At 37.1% G+C, this 21,705-nt stretch overlaps 1 protein-coding gene across 2 annotated transcripts in view; it reads right to left on the bottom strand.

Annotated features, from left to right (window-relative positions):
- Rtl4 (retrotransposon Gag like 4) overlaps positions 1 to 21,705 on the bottom strand; it is a 364,780-nt gene that overhangs the window by 90,552 nt on the left and 252,523 nt on the right. Inside the window, exon 3 of one of the 2 annotated variants that reach the window (XM_036174648.1) lies at positions 2,623 to 2,680. The exons of the other annotated variant lie outside the window; for it this stretch is intronic. The gene's annotated coding sequence lies outside the window, so the exon portion shown is untranslated. The remainder of the gene's footprint in view (positions 1 to 2,622; positions 2,681 to 21,705) is intronic. 2 annotated transcript variants of the gene reach the window in all.

Raw genomic sequence — 21,705 nt, 5'->3', positions numbered from 1 at the left:
CTGCTTTGAGGCTATAGTGGGAGAGCTGGAGAGTTAGAGCAGAAACTTTGTTTCCTGCACAACCTGAAATATTTATTACTTATGCTTTTGCATGCAAGTGAATAGAAGTTCTCAGTCCCTGTCTTTTCTCTTCCTCATTGATTCTGTACACCGCTGCTACAGACACTGCTCTGAAAAAAACACTTTCATCAAGTCCGATTCCTGTACAAAAACCTTAAATATACACTGCTATGGGCTTCCTCTTCTCATCGTTACTGTCTGGAATGCATTGTCTTTTAAAAAATATTTTCAAATTCATCCTTGCTTCAATGACTTCTGTTTTCATAGAAATAGAAGCAAATTACTTAGCCTAATACCCAAAGCCTTTTCTTATCCATGTTTTTAACTGTTCTACATAGGAATAATTATTTTTCTGTATCAATAACTTATCTATAATCATTTACCTAATTTGGAACCCTCTGAACCCTCTTCTTCACTTTCTTGAATATGAAAATGTTGTCTTTCTTCTTAACTAGGACAGTATCCCTTTTACCTGCTGCCGAAATGTGATTATCAATACTGCCTCATTTCAGTCCCCAACTTTCCCTAAATTGAACAAACAAAATATACAGGTATCTTAGTTATGAATTATATTCAACCTTCAAGAGCTATTTTAAACTGTTCTAATCTAAATAAGCCTTTGATGGATGAAACCCAAAGAGTTCTTTTAATCTTTCTTTGTTAGTTTGACTGTCAAACTGACACAGCCTGGAGTCACCTGAGAAGGGAGTCTAGATATGTCTGTGGGGGATTTTCTTTCTTAGTAATGATGTAGAATGGCTCAGTCCACTGTAGGCAGCATCATTCCCTTGGCGGGAATTCCTAGAATATATAAGAAAGCAAGATAAGCACAGTTCTACGAGCAAGCCAGCAAGAAGAATTCTTCTATGTTTTCTTCTTCAGGTTCTTGCCTTGCATTCCCATCTTGACTTCTCTCAATGATGGACTATGACTTGGGAGTTATGAGTCAAACAATTCCTTTCATCCCCAAAGTGATTTGGTGATTTTTTTTTTTATCACATCAACAAGACTCAAACTAGAATTCCATCTTTCAAGCTTTTAGTATCTACTTTCTTTCCAACAATGGGATCTGTCTAGGTAATCTTGGATGACTTGGTACTGTATAGTCTATGTTGGCCTCAAACTAATGGAAATCTTCATGTTGAACCCTTTAATGCTGGGATTACATGATGGTACCACCATACCTAGCGTTTTCTTAATATCTAAAACACAAATGATATTTATTCTACTGAGCTTTAGACCAGAGAGACAGACTTTTACTTTTGTAATAATGACATTTAATTAGAATATAAGAACTCTTCAGATAGGAGGCATGCCATAAATTTATACCTGTTTTTTTCTTAGATATATTTTTTCACATAGGTAAACTGAGGTATGTGTCTTTATTATTCAACTTAAATACAACTATATGCAACCACTACATACATAGGAAATGCATCTTAGATGGATTTATATTTGTAACATAAAGTGACAATAGTTTAGGTAGCTGTTAATCCCTTTCTGACATTACTGCTAAGTCTTTGATTTATTGAATAATTTTTGATAATCCTCTATTCAGCTTTTGTGGCTTGACCATTTTCATTCTCCAAAGGGAAGAGTAGGAAGAGTGTTGCCATAGGAATCACAAGATTGGGATTGCAAATTTTGGTTCCATTACTACTTCGTCTCCAGGCATTAATTTCTTTATCAGTCAGAGAAACAAGTTTATACTAGGTTATATACAAGAGCTAAAACTTATAATACCAAAATAATTAATTAATGTAACAAGCAGATAACTTTTACAACATGGATCTGGATAACTAATATATGCCATAGAATTACCTGAATCCATCTGCAATTAATTTATCAGCCTCAAATTGATTTCCCAACCACTTTTTGTTTAATTACTACAAATGTTGTATCTGAGACAGAGAGAATTTATTTAGAGTGTGTGAGACTATGCATCATAAACACATATGTTCCATTAATGAACTTATCTAGTTAATGGGATTAGAGTAAGGGGAGATTCTGAGAATATAGTAAATTTCTTTTCGTCTTATCTCTCAATAACATGCTACTTGTTTTTTCTAACCTAAATGAGTACTTGTGCTCATTTGTATCTGGATTCAAGAATGGCCTAACATGGAACTTTCTCCTTCCTTTGTATTATACTGCAGGTGTATGAAGCTTATATTATAGACCTTCAAATTAAATTTGGGGAGGTTAGGTTTGAAATTCAATTTCACATCAAAAAGTTTAAATTTATGGTGTCTAGAGTTACCTTTAACTCATGATCATCAAGCCTCTCTGCATTCTGAGCGAAGGCATTTTAGGTATGGGCTACAATACTTGAATAGATCATGACTGCCAAGTGACTGGGACTCATAAAAATTCAAGAAGAAATAGAAGAAGTGACCCAAACCTTTCCTAGATGAGGCAAGAAGATTAAGAAGAAAACATGTAAAGAAATTGATCACATACTTCAACAGGAAAGAGGAACTCTGCTTAATTCCTAGTCTTACAGGGATAGAGAGTATATCACATTCACTACAGAATAACTGACACATGAGGCATGCCACCTACCAGAATCCTGAAGAGCTGAAAACAGAGAGTGGCATAATCATCTCCATATAGTTAGCAGCTAGTAGGAAAAAGAGAAAACAGAGCACTGAATATGTGATTAATGAAAGCCACCTCCTAGAAGAAACAACCAATAAGTGGATAAGGGAAATGTGATTCATACACAAAATGGAATATTGTTCAGCTGTAAAGAAAATATGGAATTCATAGAAAAATGAATAGAGCTAGAAAAAATGCATTCTGATTAAGATAATCCACACTCAGAAGATGAGCAGGGCATGTTCTCTCTCATATGTACATGCTAGATTTGAAACTTTACATGTGATGTATGTGAAAATTAGAGTATTCATAGAAGGCAGGAAGCAAGTATGAAGCCATGAGTGGTGGAGGGAGATTCAAGGGAAAGGGGATAGAATGGTGGTGTGTAGGGAGAAAGAACAATGGAACTGAAAGGATTAGGTAGGCTGAGGGATAAAAGGGCAAGGTAGAGAGTGGAATATGAGTAGGGACAAGTAACATTAAACACTTTTGAAAATGCCATATGCAAACCTACTCCTGTAATATTTACACATGCATTGTATAAGGAGTTTATAGCTAACCCTATCACAGTCAGGGAACCCCCAGTCCTCCAAACTGAATCTACTACAATTATTCAGCTAAATAAATAGGAGTATCAAACTGCCCTTTAAATTTGTATCTCTCCACCCACAGATTAGTGCAGCTACCACTCCTTCTGCTTTCATGTCATATGGATAAAATTAATCTAGGTTCTGTATATGAGAAAGACAAGTAATATTCTAATTTAGTAATATATATATATGTGTGTGTGTGTGTTTGTGTGTGTGTGTATGCATGCATTTTAATCTAGAATCTGTATACTATTATCTGTATTGTTGTTGTTTAGCTTTGTGTCTGGCTTATTTCACTTAACATGATGTTAGCCAGATACATTATTTATTCTACAAAAAACATAATTTCTTTCTTTTTTATGGATGAACAAAATTCTATTGTGTGAATATACTTCATTTTATCTGTTCATCTATATTATGTACAGGTATGTCTGTTATATATTGACTTAGATTCATTTGCTGTATGCATAGAAGGGTTATAGTTAGATTATATGGTAGTTTTCTGTTTAGTTTTTTTTTTTTGAGCAACCTCCATTCTCACTTTTATACTGTCTGACTTGTTTAAATTCCCACAAGCAATATATAAGTTTCCTCTTATTATTGATATTATTATGAAATTATATCAAGAAACATGAAAAGACACTTTACATTTGGGAGAATACTTTCACTACATAATTCTGATAAGATTCTATTAATCAGATTATATAGTAATATCTCTAAACTCAGCAATAGTACAAATAAGATAATTAAAAATAAATTAAGAATTTGAATATATATATATATACATATATATATTTGTTCAAGAAATATGCAGAAATAACAAAGACTTTAAAATATGTTTAATATCACACATATACCATGGGATAAATGCAAAGCAAATATGATGAGCTATTAACTAATATCCTTTTTCTGTGCTATTAGAAGTACTGAATAACAGCAAATGGCAGGTTGTACTTACATATTTAGGGATATGTACACACCCCCCCACACACATATCAACAATTAATGAAAAACAAGTTATAAATATCAAAAAGAACAAGTTGGGGTATGTGAGAGGGTTTGGAGTAAAGAAAGACAAGTGAGAAATGATGTAATTATATTATAATCTCAAAAAATAAAAGAAATAAATTTTAAATCTTAGAGAACGGATTTTTGATATTTTTATTAAAAACATTTTCAAGAAATATATTTCGAAAATGTTTCCCTCTCCCAACTCATCCCATCACACAGACTTCTCAAAATTAATAATACAATTTAACATGGGCCATAATTATGTAAAGAAAACAATGGAACCCTTGTGTACTTCTGGTTACTGAATTTGTACAATAAACTCATTTGTTTCTTAGTCTTACAATTATCTAGAAATTAAAATGGAGTTACCACATGACCCAGCATTCCAGTACTTATATCTATCCAAGAAAATTAATAATAATATGTTCAAAGAAAAACTTGTAAGTAAAGATTATAGAAGTGCTGTTCATAATAGCCTCAAAGTAGAAATAACACAATATTGATCAATGAATGAATAATGAGCCAAAACTATGTAATGGCATATCATTAAAAAACATAAATAAATGTAATACTTGTATATGCCATAAATATTGATGATGATGATGATTATGTCAGTGATAAGATACAAAATTGCCTGTATTATAAGATTCTATTATAATCCAATTTAAAAACAAAGAAGTACATGAATTGTCTCAGTCGCATAGATTATTAGCACCTAGGAAATCAGTCAAAATGGAATTCATTTTAAAATTAAAAATACATGCCGATACGTGAAATATAATAATATAAAATGATAATAAACTCTTCAAGAAATATAAACTAGAGAGCATGGAACAATGCAATAAGAAGTAGGCAGAGGGAAAGAAGAAGACATTCACAAAACAGTCAATCCAAGAGAATCACTAGCAGCCAGGGAAGGGCAAGTTAAAGTAAAAATGAAGTGGTATTTCATCATTTTGACTAGCAAAGTTCAAATCAAGTAGCAACCAGATATTGCTGATAGAAATTTAGAGCTCTTTTGCAAAGCAATCTACAAACACCTATTGAAATAAAACATTAGTCTGTTCAAGTTAGCAGTTCCATTTCTTACAGCTAATGCCATAGTGATTAAAAACCACATGTGAAAACATGTCTATTTCAGAATTCTTCATGGTGATCAAAATAAAAACAAAAGCCTGGAACAAACTGGAAAGTGCTCTCTATTGAGAAAATGCTGAATAAATTATCATATATTCACTTAATAGAATATTATCTAGCAATCAGCATTAACATATCACTTTTGTCCAGGATGAATAGAAATAGTTTGAAAAGGTAGTTTTGATTTATAAAAGCAAGATACAAAAATCACATATAACATAATCATGTTGAAAATAAAGACAAATGCACAAGGGCCTACCTGTATATTTACATAAGCATAATAAAAACATGCAGTATTAAGGATAAACATGAACTATAATAAGTTATATGACAATAGAAAAAAGAAGAGTATAAATCAAAGGCAAATGAAAATGAAAAAGAAATACGTATGCAGATTATGTAAATGTCTATGTAAAATTAAGTATCCATCTATATATAAAAATTGAAATAATATTAATATTACATAAAATTATAGTTGGGATGGAATAAGAAAGTTTATCTAGATGTGCTTTTTTTTAATTAAGAATTTTTCATTCATTTAACACCAACCACAGATCCCCCTCTTCCTTCCTCCCACCCCTCCAGCTTTCCCCCCCAACCCACTGCCTATTCCCTCCTACAAGAAGGTAAGGCCTCCCATGGGGAGTCAGCAGAGCCTGGTACATTAAGTAGAGGCAGGTCCAAGCCCCTCCCCCTGCTTCAAGGCTATGCAAGGTGGCCCACCATAGGTAGTGGGCTCCCAAAAGCCAGCTCTTGCATCAGGGATGGTTTCTGATCCTACTGCCAGGGGGCCTCTTAAGCAGATCAAGCTACACAACTGTTGCTTATGCAGAGGGCCTAGTCCACTCCCATGGAGGCTCCACAGCTATTGGTCTGCAGTTCATGAATTCCCACTAGTTTGGTTTGGTTGTCTCTGAAGGTTTCCCCACCATAATCTTGATGCGCCTTGCTCATAGAATCCCTCTTCTCTCTCTTTGACTGGACTCCTGGAGCCTGGCCTGGTGTTTGGCTGTGGATCTCTGCATCCGTTTCCATCAGTTACTGGAGAAAGGTTCTATGATAACAGGGTATTTACTGATCTGATTACTGGGGTAAGCCAGTTCAGTCACCTTCTCCACTATTGCTAGTAGTGTAAGCTGGGGTCATCCCTGTGGATTCCTGGGAACTTCCTTAGCATCCAGCTTCTCCCTATCCCCATGATGTATCTCCATCATAGTATCTCTTTCCTTGCTCTCCTACTCCATACCTGTTCCAGCTCGACCATCCTATTCCCTTATTTTCTCATGCCCCACCCACCACCTACCCTCCATTGCTCCACCACCCCCAGTTTACTCATGGAGATCTCATCTATTTCTCCTTCCCAGGGTTATCGATACATTCCTCTGAGGGTCTTCCTTGTTAGCTAGCTTCTCTGGAGCTGTGGGTTGTAGTCTGGTTATCCTTTGCTTTACATCTAGTATCCACTTTGAGTGAGTACATACCATGTTTGTCTTTCTGAGTCTGGGTTACCTCACTCAGGATGATATTTTCTATTTCCATCCATTTGCCTGCAATTTCATGATGGCATTGTTTTTTACTGCTGAGTAGTACTCCATTGTGTATATGTACCACATTTTCTTTATCCATTCTTCAGTTGAGGGGCATCTAGGTTGTTTCCAGGTTCTGGCTATTAAAAATAATGCTGCTATGAACAAAGTTTAGCATGTGTTCTTGTGGTATGATAGAGCATTCCTTGGGTATATACCCAAGAGTGGTATCATTGGGTCTTGAGGTAGATTGATTCCCGATTTTCTGAGTAACAGCCATACTGATTTCCAAAGTAGTTGTACAAGTTTATACTCCCACCTACAGTGGAGGAATGTTCCCCTTTCGTCACATCCTCTCCAACATAAGCTGTTATCAGTGCTTTTTATCTTAGCCATTCTGACAGGTGTAAGATGATATTTCAGAGTCATTTTGATTTGCATTTCTCTGATGACTAAGGATATTGAGCAGTTCCTTAAATGTCTTTTGGCCATTTGAGATTCTTCTGTTGAGAATTCTGTTTAGCTCTGTAGCCAATTTTTTAGTTGGATTGTTTGGTATTTTGATATCTAGTTTCTTGAGTTCTTTATATATGTTGGAGATCATCCATCTGTCAGATGTGGGATTGGTGAAGATATTTTCCCACTCTGTAGGCTATAGTTTTGTCTTCTTTACTGTGTCCTTTGCCTTACAGAAGCTTTTCAGTTTCAGGAGGTCCCATTTATTAATTGTTGCTCTCAGTGTCTGTACTACTGCTGTTATATTTAGGAAGTGATCTCCTGGGCCATTGCGTTTAAGAGTACTTCCTACTTTCTCTTCTATCAGGTTCAGTGTAACTGGTTTTATATTGAGGTCTTTGATCCATTTGGACTTGAGTTTTGTGCATGGTGACAGATATGGATGTATTTGCAATCTTCTACATGTTGACATCCAGTTATGGCAGCACCATTTGTTGAAGATGCTTTCTTTTTTTCCATTGTATAGTTTTGGCTATGTAAAATTAGGTACTCATTTATATATAACACATGAAATAATATTATATAAAATTATAGCAGCAATGGAATGAGAATGTTTATATAGATGTGCTTTCTGTGAATTGGAAAAGCCAAATAAGTAATAAACATCATTATTATACAAGATTAGAGTACTAATATATAGTATACAATTAAAGTCCCTTCAATATAGAACTCAAAATAGGTTAACTCCAGGCAACCATTAATGGAAATATCACTAGTTTTCTTTGATAAATGACACTGAAATTGGCTGGGGATAAATATTTTTGATGGGGTTGTAGAGACAATAAGAAACTTCAGGAAATAGAATAGATCTCCTGGGTAAACTAGGGTGGAGGCAGGGAGGGGCTGGGGGGTGGTAATATGAGGGATCAGGTTGGGAGGATTGGGGGATTGTTGACTTGATGAGGAGAGCATTTTGGGTTTAGGGAGAAACCTGGTACCAGGGAAAGTCCCAGGAATCCACAAGGATGACCCCAGCTGAGACCCCCAGCAACAGTGGAGAGAGTGCCTGAACTGGTCTTCTCCTGTAATCAGATTGCTGATTATCCTAATTGTCATCACAGGGCCTTTATCCAGTAACTGATGAAAGCAGATACAGAGATCCAAAGCCAAGCACTAGGCCAGCTCCAAAAGTTCTGTAGAAGAGAGGGAGGAGGGATTGTATGAGCCAGGGAGGTCAAGGTCATCACAAGGGAACACACAGAGACAGTTGACCTCATGGACTCTGGAACTACAGCTAGGGACCCTTCATAGTACCATCCTCTGCATGTGTGTGACAGTTGTGTAGCTTGGTCTATTTGTGGGATCAAGACCTGGCACTTAAACTGACTTTTGGAAACCTATTCCCAATGTTGGGTTGCCTTGATTCAGGGGGGGGGAGTTGGTCCTGCCTCAACTTGATGTGCCATGCTTTGTTGAAGCCTATGGGAGGCCTGCCCCTTTCTGAATGGAGAGGGAGGAGGAGTGCATGAAGAGAGTAGAGAGGAGGCATGGAAAGTGAACAGGAGGAGATGATCAGGATGTAAACTAAATAAAAACTTTCAATTAATAAATAAATCTCAATTTAGCCGTAAAAAAGAAACTTCATATAGGGCTCATCTAGCAAATGCAAAACTTATATAATCATTGCAAATGTGACAAAGCCTAGGTGGGGAGAACTACACCGTTTGTTACCTGAAACATTAACATAAGGACTCCAACTTTCTCACGTTTTAATCCTTTAATTTGAATGACTTTAGATATCAACAGGTTTCCATGTGGCATCTTCACTATGCACTTCATTTGATAACTTTTCCTCCTTTACTCCTTCACCCTATCTCCTTGGGATAGCTATGCAGCTTTACAGAATAATGTATTTCAAATTGCTCAACAGTCTTCTAAAATACTGCATATGACCATAAAAATTAAGTAGTAGAAGACATTTATAGTCTAGTTTAAAAGAAAACACATAGATGGATGATACAGTCAGTGCTAAATTAATGATACACTTTCTGATCATGGAGTATTTAATTTATCAAAATCAGGTTGGAAATGTTCAATTTCTTAAAATAGTTTTGTCAGGGGATTGAAGAAGTGTGAGAGTTACATGCAAAATATTTGAGTCCAGTCTCCACTGTACTATTTTCGAGCTGTTTGACATTGACAATTGGGTAATCTCACTATTCATTAGTTTCCTCATCCAAAATTGTGTCTAATAAAATTACCCTCAGGTTATTAGAATATTTAATGACATGTGATAGATTGAAGCAGGTTGCCATTTCCTTTCTCTATATAGGCCTTTGCTAAGGGTTGGTTTGCTTTTTATTTTATTTAAAAAAAACTGTTATGGAGGCAGGAGCCTAAAAATGTTCAGATGAGTGGCAATGTATACTAGTCATCTCTATTATTTTAATTGCACTTAGGGAAGTTTCAATGTTCAATCTATGAGTGTATTCACCAACAAAAGAGAAAATGCCATGCAGAAAAGTGTTGTCCAGCATAGAAAGAAATAAGTAGCTATTACAAATCCAATACAGAGTCAAGGAACTGCTTATTTTAAACTTCAGGTATGGAAGCATGGCTCAGCTAAAGCTTTGAGAATCACCTAGCCCTCTAACTTCCTGTTTCTTTATCACTAATTCCAGTAGTCACATTGCCTATGTTATCAATCCAATATATCACCATGTCCTCAACCAAGTGAATTCCTTAATAAATCTTCCAAAGTTTTGCTGGTTTCTTGTTGGAGTTTGTTTTCAGTTGACCATGATAAAGAAAGAAAGAAAGAAAGAAAGAAAGAAACAAACAAACAAACAAACTTGGAGGGATGAAAGAGTTTTTTCTGCTTACAGGTTACAGTCCATCACTGAGGAAAGTCAAGGCAGGAACCTGGAGACGGGAAATGAACCAGAGACCATGGAAGAATGTTTCTTACTGACCTTCTTTCATGGCTTAACTTTCTTTCATGAACTAGGCCCACCTGCCCAGTTATGGCACCACCCACAAAAAGGTGGATCATTACATACCCATCATTAATTAAGGAAATACCTCCATAGATATGTCTACAGGCCAATGTGATAGAGACAATTTTCAATTGAAGTTTCTTCTTTCCTGGTGTGTGAAGTTAACAACCAAGATTAGCCATCATACCTATTATCATTGGTCCTGAATATAAAAAGCTATTTAGATTAGACAACTTTAGTCTCAGAGCAAACTTGTCAAGGCAAGCATCATCATTTATATAAAATACAAACCTCTGAGAAACAACTGACCAATTTTAATGTCTTGTTCATTTAAGAATCCATACCCAGACATTCTGCCAGAATGGCCTTTAAAATGGTGATAGATCCAACAGTTTCAGATTTGGTCCAAGTGAAAGTGGGTCAAAATTCAGGACAACAAAAATACAAGCATTTTCAGCAAAAAAGAAACTCAAAAACATGCATCAAAACTCGTCCTTCCAAGAGAAATGTAGACTCACACCAAAGATCCTTTAATGACAATTTACGGTATCCTCAGTTTCTACAGGTAATCTCATATACTGATTCTAGCTCAGCATATTCTGAAATTTTAAGACCCTCAAACACTACTTTAGTGACAAAGTCTTCTACTTTTGTTGTCATGCACCACTTCTATCTCATTTTGTAGCTCCCAAATCTTTCCCCATGCTTCAATTCTACCTCTTTTGATATGTCTCTGTAAAGAACATATCAAAAAGAACATGAAAGAAATAAGACACATAATGTAGTATCAAATTGTAATGATTCCTAATTATTCCTTGTAGAGATACTTTTCATCAATAGAACACAAATTAACAATGTATATCACGTGAATTTCAAAATCATGTCTAATAAAATATTACAGATGCACAAACACTGTATGATTATCTATTTCCATGTATTTATCTTCCTGGATTAGGAATAACAAATCTAGGGCTCAGGAGAGAGTTCAGCCAGTGAAGTGCTTCCTGTGCAAGCTTGAGGACCTGAATTTGATTCCAGCATCTACGTAAAATGTTGGGCCCAGTGGCAAGTGCTGTCCCTATACCAGAGAGGCTAAGACAGGTGGGATTTGGGCATTGCAGTCAGCCAACCCAAACTAATCATCAGGCCTCATACTTGTGAGAGATTGTGAAAGGAAAAAGAAAATGTAGATGGTGCATGAATGGAAAGTTTCCTTTGTCCTCTATATAAACTCACAACACACACACACACACACACACACACACACACACACACACACACACACGCCAGAAGCATGAAGCAAAGACAACTGACTGGCAATGATATGAACTTCTGAAACTTCAAAGCCCACCCCAGACATATCTGTTCCAACAAGGCTACACCTCTTAATTCTTCCCAAACAGTTCCACTGGCTGGGGACCAAGTATTTAAACATAGGAGCCTAAGGAAGCTACTCTCATCCAAACTACCACAGCTAGTTTTGCTCTATAGATATGACCTCGAAAAAAGCAAAAAGACTTTAGCGTATTCTTTCTATTTCTTTCATCTTTAGCTCTTGGGTTTATTATAGGTATATTAAGTTCACACAGTTCCCTATTTATAGGTTGTTATGAAGTCTGGCTGTCAGTAATCAATAAATCAGGGCTCAAAAGTTTCTGGGGAAAAAAAGGTCTCTTTTATGGATGTTAAAATCCAAGCTTTTTATAAAGAGTAATTAAGGCAATGGTTTCTGAATCAGAGGGAAAGTTAAGATTCTATCAGCTAAAATAATTCCTCAAAATAATTAAATGCTGTTCTTTAGAGAGGCAGGTAAACCACATGGAACCTAAGTGGGAAATGGAATATAGACAATGTAGAGATTTAAAACTCCTAATAAAAGCTATTTGACATTATTATTACTAGTAACATTAGACCAAAAGCTTACCTTTTAAAAGTATTCATTTATTAGTGTGTGTGTGTGTGTGTGTGTGTGTGTGTGTGTGTGTGTGTGTGAGAGAGAGAGAGAGAGAGAGAGAGAGAGAGAGAGAGAGAGAGAGAGAGAGGGAAGACATGTGTATGTGGGTACCTACAGATGCCATAGGAAAGCATCAGATTCCCTGGAGCTGGAGTTACAGGCAGTTGTCCCCCTCTCCAGTATGGGTGCTGGTAACTGAAGTCAGTTTCTCTAAAAGGGCAGTAAATGCTCTCTAACTATTTTTTTCTTGGTTTCTCAAGACAGGTTTTCTCTTTGTAACAGCTCTAGCTGTCCTGAAACTAACTTTGTAGACTAGGCTGGCCCTAAACTCACAGAGATCTGCCTACCTCTGCCTCTCAAGTGCTGGGATTAAAAGCATGTGCCACCACTGTCTGGCATGCTCTTTAACTATTGAGCCATCTTCCCTACCCATAACTACGGCTTTTCATTCATCAAAATGATGATGTGAAGGCCCGTCATGGTAGCATAGGCCTATAGTCCCACTACTCAAGATGCAGAGGTAGGGAATTGTTGCAAGTTTGAAGTTAAGTGTGGTATACATCAAGAGCTGTAGGCCAGCAAAGACTACATTGTAACAAAATAAAGGTACCATTAATATGTACATACGTAATATCCTTCAACTGAGAAAATCAGTTCACTTAACAAACACTGAGAACATAGTATGTTATTAGTATCTGGGAATCCATAAACATAATTAGGACATTCTACAAATATGATGGTGATAAGTGCAATGAAGAAGTTAAAGAGGCAGCAGATAGGAAGCCAAAATTTTGTTTATTTGCTTGTTTATGGTTTGTTTGTATTGGAGCATATGGTTAAAGAAGTTCATACTGCCCTACTCCTCATACTGGGTTGCCTTGCCCAGCCTTAATACATGGGGAGGTGCTTAGTCTTACTGCAACTTGATATGCCTGTGTTGTTGATACTCATGGGAGACCTGCCCTTTAGTAAACATAAATGGTGAAGGAGTGGATTGGGTGCTGGGAACAGAGTTGGGTGGGGAGAGACTAAGAGGAGAGGAGGGAGGGGAGACTGCGGCTAGGAGGTAAAATTAATTAGCTAAGTATTTAATTCAAAAAAGGTCATACTGTTAAACTGGCACTGTCTTGAAGATAGAAACATTTCAGATAGACATAAAAGCAAGTTCTAAGTTCCTGAGGTTTAGGATTGAGAACAACTTACAAGTTTGGGCATACATAGCAGAAAGCAACTATGGAGGCAGAGGCAGAGTGAAGCACACATACGGTGACTTTCATGAACAAAGGCTATTTATAGAGGCATGGGTGGTATTATTCTGCTTGAGACACAATATCCCCAGTAAATATTTCCAAAACCAATGTTTTCTGTAATTGTCATGGGCACTGGATACCTTAGGCAGATACAGGAGCTACTGAGCTTTGTTTGCTTCCTGTTCTGTAGGTAAAGTATCACCTACAAACAAAATTAGAAAATATTTAAAACTGATATGAAGAAGAATGAATCAGTCAGGAGATCATTAGCTTAAGAGATACATAGACCTTTGAGTCCTAAACCTACCACTTACTACGTGTGAAACTTCTTTAATCTCTATATCCCAGTCTCTGCCTCAATAAGGTGGTTGGTTATCAAAGTAGTTTCCTTATAGAGCCCAGATGATTACACTAGATGTTAAACATGAAATATTGAGCAAAGTCTCTGACACACGCTTGATAAATAAGATAAACAGGAGTTCCTCTTTACTCTTAGCACATGCCCGATACTTGAAAGTAGAAACAAACACGTGACATCGTTATATTTGTTTCATATGACAGTACTTGAGGATGAGGGCAGAGTTGCAGTACATAGCTAACACTGAAAATCCTCAAGGCAGGAGAAAAATCAAGCAAGGTCAGGAGAAAATGGTTTTGCTTTAAAACTTATTCAATGTCAAGAATATCAATATGAAAGAGAAATGTTGGCATGGTATTGATGATTATGCGATTATGCTGAGGGTCTCACATGCACTGAGCAATTACTGTACTATGCAGCTTAATATCCTGCTTCAACCACCTGATCTCAATAAAAACTATTGTTTTCCTTACAAGGCTTGACTATGAGGCAAAGAATAAACATCGGTCCCATTTGGAAAGGCTCAGGAATAGTATCAATGAAGTAACTGGTAAGTAATTACCTCCCCGGGAATGTTAGGAACTATTTGGCAATGTCACATCCATTAAGTTGAATTACATGAATTTGCTGATATTTTATTGTTTTTTAGCTGTAAAAACTATAATTTCACCTGATTCAACCAAATATACCATTGATGAAATTTTAAATTGTTAAAGGACTTTATTTAGTTTTTTTGTTGATTGTTTATTTTCTTCCCTTAAATAATGAATCAGGGTATGCTTAGAAATTACTTGTTCCATCCTCCACAGAAAAGGGGCATAAGTAGCTTTGATTTAGTAAAAAAAAAAAAAAAAGAAAAAAGAAAGAAAGAAAGAAAGAAAAGAATCAGTACTATGTGATTGTCAGACTATAATGTCATATTATTACATATTATTAGTCTCTTCTGCATTTCATATTTATGGTGGCTTGTGACTAAGTGTAAGCTTGTCTTTTAATCTTCCCCTTGTTCTTATTGGAGCCAGAAAATTTTGATAGGTCTGTAATTTAGGCAAAATGCTGTGCAGAGACTAAAGAACAGCAGGAAAATTTGGCATCGTTCTGTTTGTTCACTTGCTAGAGAAAAAGTGTCAAAAGGCAGTTTTCTTCTTTGCTCAGAAAAAGGAGGGAGGGAGATGTTGACTGTTAATGAAGAGTAAATTGCCACAACTATGGCTTAAATATGAGCTGAATGTTAAAGTGGAGGTTGGCATGGAAGAGGAAACACAGTATTTGATGGCTAAATATTATATCATTTGAATTATAGAAAGTGAAGATCTCTTCTAGGGCCTTTAGAAAGTATCTAATCTAAGGCTGTTTTATAGAGGACAAAATAGAGGTCCAGAGAAGGAAATCAACTTTCCTAATATCAAATAACTAATAACTATACATTCTCAAAATGATACATGTCTTACCTTGAGTGCAGACTGAGCTCTATTAAGGAAAACAAATACAAGGTCAATTGACCATTCTTAAGTAATTTTTATGGTGCTGCCATGGAACTAAGTTCTTGTGTATGTTAGGCAAGTACTCTACACTAAGACATATTTCCAGCCCCTTATTCTTGTTTCTTGATATAGCAATTTTATTATAGACTGGTTTTTTGTAATTTGCATGAATCATTCATAATCAGATACAGGGAACTTGAAATCCTCACTGGGCTATTACTTATTTTCAACCTGGATAAAATAAAAAATTGGACCATTCCAAGGATTGAAAGCAATGAAAAATAGGGACAAATAAACACTCTACTGCTGATGGGGATCAAATCTTGTATAACCATTCTAGAGAGCAGCCTGGCATGAAATAATTTCATGAAGAAAACACATATCCTACGGCCCAGCAAATCTCTTCTTAGTATATATTCCAAAGACATATGCACTTGGTTGCATATGGGGTATATACAGATATACTCCCAGCATCTCTGCCTGGGGTTGGTGATTTTTAACCCTCAAACGGTGGATGGGTAAAATCCCATGGATACACAATACACTATTTCCCAGTTGTATGGAGGTAAATGTATGCAAAAAGTAAGGTGGTTCTTGTATATATAGTATTAGTAAGAAAAAACTAAAAACAAAATCTGTAGTAAATACCATTTCCATAATTGAAAGTGAAACTAGGGATCTGAGGGTACCCAAGGAAGACAAAGAAGACAGAGCCTCCTGTACTTAAAGATCAGGAGTTTGGGCAGATATCTAGCACACATGGAAGAGAAAAACAGCTTAAGAAGGCCTAAAAATAAATAGGAGAGTGAGAAAGATGGAGAGGTGGTGGGATAGGTTTCTTGAGACAACTTCAATAGACACATTTATGAAGAAACAAAGACAACACCATGAGACTCCTGTTAGGGAAGAGATGTGGTAGTAGTGTCAAGTTAGCAGCTGATTTTCCCATTCAGAATCTATCTAGTGGCGACACATAACACAATTTCCAACAGACTCAGCCTGTTAGTTTTCCAGAAAATAGGTTTAAAAGCCTAATCTAATCTTCCTGACTTTCTTCCTTTGGACCAATTAGTACTAGGTATGTAGAGAACAAAATTAGTATCTATACAATGACCACAACAGAACTTTCTCAGAGCATTGTTCTGTGAGTTAGGTGCTGTGTAAATAAACCAGTAGAACAGTCTCCAATTTCATACAGAAAGTAGAGTGCTTCATATATGGGCAGAATTTCAAATTTGCTGGCTTGCATTTGTAAATTTTTTTGTCTTCTAAATATGAAAGTTCAACTGTTTCTCTTCTCTGTCACTTTCTCATAGAGCATCAAGTTTAATGACTCTGTTATCTGACTGACTTTTGCTCATTCTTATGCACCTATTGGTGAAATTGTTAAGGCCACTCCATGTAGTTAAAAGGGAGGTTTATTTTATGGGGTAACTTACAAATGAATGATAGGTTGTAGGGTCTGGCAAAGGTATATCGCAGTCCGGCAGTGTTCTCTGGAGAACTCTGCTCAGTCTACCTCCAGCGTCCAGGGTCCCAGAACCAAGAGAGACCTCTCCTCTCCATCCTGGGTCTTCAGCGTCCTCCCTCAGCCCCGCCTTGTAGGTGTGACCATTACCGAAGCCTCAATAGGTGTTGGAACTTCCAGGCCAAAGCTGGGATGGCTACCCTTATCACTCCATCCTTTCATCCATACTTGCCAAAACAGTATCTCATGAAAGCACTGTAACTTTGGGCTCTTTGTAACATCCTAGCATCCTTTTACATTTACCCTCTCATCTAAGGAGATACAGAGACAGAAATACAGAAACAGAGACAGAATTTCAACCCAATCATGTATCATGTTTGGGACAAACCATAACTTCATCCTTTGACAGCTGAATAACATTAGGCAAGAGATTTCATTTCTGTAAATCCCAGTTGCCTCATGTGCAGGAAAGAAATAAGGGCATTCATCTCACAGGATGCTGTGACAATGGAAAAAGATCGCGCATAGATAATGAAGCACTGCAGCAGAGAATTCTAATATGTCCAGCAATAACAGTTCATTTTATTATTTCTTTCAACCACTGCAGCTTTAGAAATCTGTACTTGGGACATTTCACACTACAGTATACCATGGAACTATTCCTTTCTTAAAAAGCATAGATAGCTTCCAGTTAGAATAATCTATAAATCAGTATTATATCTGAATTGCTAAACTTCTACCCAAAGATAATTTAAAAAGGTAATCTTGGTCTGGATAACAATATTTTGAATAATTTCTAATAAGTTTAATTACTCCAAGTCTAGAAAATCTGTCAAATGTTATGTATTTGCAATCTATCTTCCAATCAACTCCAACTCTAACTCTAACTCAACACACACTTCAACTCCCTGACAAAGGTCAGGAGATCTAGAGTATAGTGGCAATTCTGTGTCTTGAGGTACAATTTATAGAAACAGACATATAAAATACAGAGTTGATCTAAGAAAATGGGTGGGAAAAGAAAAAGTCAAGAGAGTCTTGGCATTACTTATTTGTGAGGAACCTTTGAAGAGTAGAGTTGAAATGAGCCCAAACCAGGAAGCACCTGTCATATGTTCCTGTACTGACTTCCTTCAGTGGTCTACTATGATGTGGAAATATAGGCCAAATAAATCCTTTCCTCCCCAAGTTGCTTTGGTCATGGTGTTTCATTTCAGCAATAGTGACCTTGACTAAGACATTATATCATTCCCTCTTCCCTCTCCTTCCTCCAAGCCCTTCCTGTAACTGTCATATCGTCATTCAAATCCATGGCCTGTTTTCCTGACCATTTTGTATTAGGCAATTGGTAACTAAGGAAAGCAGAGACCAGGAGAAACAGCCTTCCTGAGGATAGTGCAGTGAAGATTTTAACTACTGTCCAATCAGTTTCAACATATGACTGGTGTTCCTTTGAGCTCAACACAGTGTTTTATTCATATTATGTTGCAATACCTTTTATACCAGCTCAAATTATTTTAGAAATTTGCTCTCTCATTCCCTAAAGAAATAAAAAGTGTTTTAAATGCAAAATCTTTCCAAAGTTGCCCCAGGAGTCCTAAGGTACTTTCTCCAAAATATATTAATTTCTTCTGTACTTGAGAGTCAAGCTCTGTTCCTTATTAGGAAAAATATGCATCACTTCCATTCTGAATCTCAGATTATTAATGACAAGCTGTCATTTATCTGTTAGTGCTTTTCAGATATCATCTCATTTAGTTCTTATAATAACTCTTATACATGGGAATTACCATCTTCATTTTATAGGTAAAGAAACACATCCAGAAGACTGAAATGACTTTTCCAAGGCCACTCAGCAGAATCACAATTCAACCCCAAATTGATCCAAGGGTATTACTTCCAACTACTGCTAATTGCTTCCTTGAGAGAAGCTAACAGTAGCATTATTACTGTGCTGGTTAGTTTTATGTCTACTTGACACAAACTAGAGTCATCAAAGAGGTGAAAACATCAACTGAGAAGATGCCTCCATAAGGTCAAACTGTAGGCAACCTTGTAGGACTTTTTCCTATATAGTGACCCATAGGGGAGTGCATAGTCTATTGTGGTAGTACTACCTATAGAAGTGGTCTTGGTTCCATAAGAGAGAAGACTATGGAAGCAGGTAGTCTAACCTCAGATCTTCACAACTCATTTCTTTTATCCAAATCCAATCCCCTAGTCTCATCCCCAGCTCCGTATCAGGTCACCTGCTGCAGCCTCCCCCTCCTATCTGGCATACATCCCCAGCGGATCATTGCATATCTCCTCCAACCTTCCCCTATACTCATCTTGTTGTTCTAGCTCCCAACTCCAATAAGCATTCCTTGGGAGCCCTCCAGCCTAATCTGCTAGAGAAGCAAGTAATCCAAGGAAGCATGTAGGCAAGCTTCAAGTCTTCATTTTACCTCGTCTCATACAAATCTAATCTACCAGTCTCATCCTCACCACTGTAGCAGACTATCTGTTATGGCCTCTCCTTACTCTCTGACCTCATTCCCAGAGGACTAAGCAGATCCTGGTGAAACACCCTGCTTTCTTCCCATCTGTGGGACCCCTCAGCTCTCCAAGCTCATCCCCATTTCTAAGTGAAAGCCCTCAATACCTAAAAACACACTTTACTGGGAATGCCCAGTGTTCACACCTAACAAGATCCCAAAAAAAACTCCCTACCACACAACACACAGTCACTACACTCCCCGAAGAACCATAGAGGGCAATAGAAAACAAGGAACAAAACATACACCCAACAAAAACAGGACCATATATCAGCACCTAGAATTACAGTCTTCCCAAACCCAGATGCCTAGACACTAGTTTGAAAATGCAATTAATAACAGCTAGGAAAAATATTTCCATAGAGCCCGGCAACCCTAGAACTGTAACATAGCTGAAACACAAGACAAAGCCCTCAAAAGAGCTTTTATGAATATGATAGAAGTCCTTAAAAAGGAAATAAGAAATCACTTAAACAAAGCAATGAAAATACAAATAGTGGAAGGAATTGAATAAAACAGTTCAAGACATTAAAGTGGAAATAGAATCAATGAAGAAAAACCAAACTGAGGGAAATCTGGAAATGAAAAATTTAGGCATTCTAGCAGGAACCTCAGAGGAAAGCTTCAATAGAATACAAGAGAGAAGAGAGAATCTCAGGCATTGAAGACATGATAGAAGAAATGGATACCTTGGTTAAAGAAAATGTTAAATCTAAAAAAATATCCTGGCATAGAACATACAGGAAACCCAGGACATTACCAAAAGACCAAATCTAAGAATTATGGGAATAGTGGAAAGAAAAGAAACCCAGATCAAAGGTACAGAAAATATTTTCTACAAAATCTCGGATGGAAATTTTTTATAAGCTAAACAAAGAGATACCTATAAAGGTATAAGAAGCAGAATACACCAAATAGAACAGAACAGAAAACAAGTTCCCCATAGCACATAATAATCAAAACGCTGGGGGATGTCTTTCTCTATGCTGTGAATATTTGTTGTTCCCATTGATTAATAAATAAGCTGCTTTGGCCTATGGCAAGGAAGCTGAGGGGCAGGTAGGAAATCAAAGGAGAGAGACAAGAAAGAGAAAGAAAGAGTCCAGAGAGACACCAGCTTCCAGGAGAAGCAAGATGTGAACATACTAGTAAGCCATGTACACATGGCAACATATAGATAAATAGAAATGGGTTAAGTTATAAGAGATAGATAGCAAGAAGCCTGCCTTAGGCCACACAGTTTGGAAATAATATAAGTCTCTGTATATTTACTTGGGCCCAAGCAACTGTGAGACCATGGGTGAGAGAGATTTGTCTGGACTATAGGGGCCAGGTGGGACCTGAGAAACACTAAATGTAGACAATAAACAAAGAATATTAAAAGCTGCAAGGGAAAAAGACCAAGTAACATATAAAGGCAGACCTATTAGAATAATATCTGATTTCTCAATGGAGACTCTAAAAGCCAGAAGGGCCTGGACAGATGTTCTACAGATTCTAAGAGATTACAGATGCCAGCCAAGACTACTATACTCAGAAAAACTTTCAATCACAATAGATAGAGAAAATAAAATATCCCAGGATAAAAACCTAATTTAATGCCAGGCAGTAGTGGTGCATGCCTTTAATCCCAGCACTTGAGAGGCAGAGGCAGGCAGATCTCTGTGAGTTTGAGCCCAGCCTGGTCTATAGAATGAGTTCCAGGAAAGGCACAAAACTACACAAATAAACACTGTCTCAAAAAACAAAACAAGCAGGAAGGCTCCCCTTTTCCAAGACTGCAGGCAGACCCTGCAGTCTCCACACCCTGCCCCCACACACATTTGCCCGAGACCCCAGCCACTTCCTGAGACTCAGAGACCAACCCCCAGCTCCCATCCACTCTGGAACTCCCATCTGGACCAGAGCTTCCATACTGTCCCATAACTCCCATTTAGACAAGAAGAGCTACCATCTGGACAACATAAGGAGTCCAGCCCGCCGGCTCCTATCCAGCCAGCACTCTCATCTGGACCAGAGCTCCCATCCAGCCCAGAGCTTCCATCTGGACCAGAGAGAGGCTCCCTAAATCTGTCAGCTCTGACTAGACCAAGTACACTTATAAGAACAATAACAAACCCACAAGGAGATGGGCAGAAGCCAAGGCAGAAGTACACACAACAAAATAAAGAGCAATGAAGCATCACCAGAACCTAGCCCTTCTCCAACAGCTAGACCTGAACATCACGGAATGGAAGAAGAAGAAGAAAACAACCTTATAAGTAACATCATGAAGAGCCT

The sequence above is a fragment of the Onychomys torridus genome, chromosome X (genome assembly GCF_903995425.1).
Source record: "Onychomys torridus chromosome X, mOncTor1.1, whole genome shotgun sequence".
Taxonomy (NCBI): domain Eukaryota; kingdom Metazoa; phylum Chordata; class Mammalia; order Rodentia; family Cricetidae; genus Onychomys; species Onychomys torridus.
This window is presented reverse-complemented; position numbering and strand designations above follow the sequence as displayed.